General features: G+C 71.0%; 1 long non-coding RNA gene across 1 annotated transcript in view; it reads right to left on the bottom strand.

Annotated features, from left to right (window-relative positions):
• The window catches only part of LOC102762415, a 2,681-nt gene extending 2,004 nt beyond the window's left edge, over positions 1-677 (bottom strand). Inside the window, exons 1-2 of the long non-coding RNA XR_436258.2 lie at positions 344-677; positions 215-262 (exon numbers count right to left, since the gene is read on the bottom strand). This is a non-coding gene — a long non-coding RNA (uncharacterized LOC102762415). The remainder of the gene's footprint in view (positions 1-214; positions 263-343) is intronic.
• Positions 678-711: the final 34 nt, after the last annotated feature.

Genomic DNA, 711 nt, shown 5'->3' with positions numbered 1-711 from the left:
TCAGGCTCCCTGGGCTGCAGCCCTGAGAGCGAGCGGACACAGTGCTAAGGAGGGGCCGGGTCTGGGAAGGAGCGCGGGGCGGCAGCTTTGAGGACCGCGGAGCGGGGTCTGGGACACGCTGCCCGCTCCCCTGGGCTGTGTCCCTCTCAGGGAGGACCCGTTGCCAGAGCTCAGAGCTGGGCCCGGGCGCAGGTGGCAACGGCCCAGCACTCACCGTGGTCTCCGGCCCCCACTGCGGCGTCTGTCCAGGCAGCTCCTTCTCCTGGGGTCAGAGCAGACGGTGGTCAGGACCTGCGGCCTCGGGCTCCCCGGCCCTGGGCTGCCGGCCGCAGGCGGCGCTGACCTTGGTGGGGCCTTCAGGGCTCAGCTCCCGGTCGATGGAGGAGACGCTCTCCAGGCTGTTCCGGCGGCCGATGCCAGCAAAGGGGTTGGCGATGACGCCCGGGGACACCTAGGGGGCGAGGACACGTGTGTGAGGCCGTCCCTGGGTGATGGGCAGCACTGCTGGCCCCAGGACACGGCCACATCCGTGGTGACACGAGACTGAGCGTGGTGCCCTTCAGGACAAGGGAGGCTCTGCCTCTGATGGACCTGCAGCGGCTCTGGAAGGCCCCACACGTCGTGAGCAGGTGGCCTAGACCGTGGCCCGGTGCTTGCCTGTGCCCACAGCTCCCACCCGGCCCCGGGCAGCTCCTGGCCCGCAGGTGCCCG

Source organism: Myotis davidii, unplaced genomic scaffold (assembly GCF_000327345.1).
Source record: "Myotis davidii unplaced genomic scaffold, ASM32734v1 scaffold1509, whole genome shotgun sequence".
Lineage (NCBI taxonomy): Eukaryota > Metazoa > Chordata > Mammalia > Chiroptera > Vespertilionidae > Myotis > Myotis davidii.
Note: the sequence above shows the minus strand (reverse complement) of the source record. Positions and strands in the feature narration are given on the sequence as shown.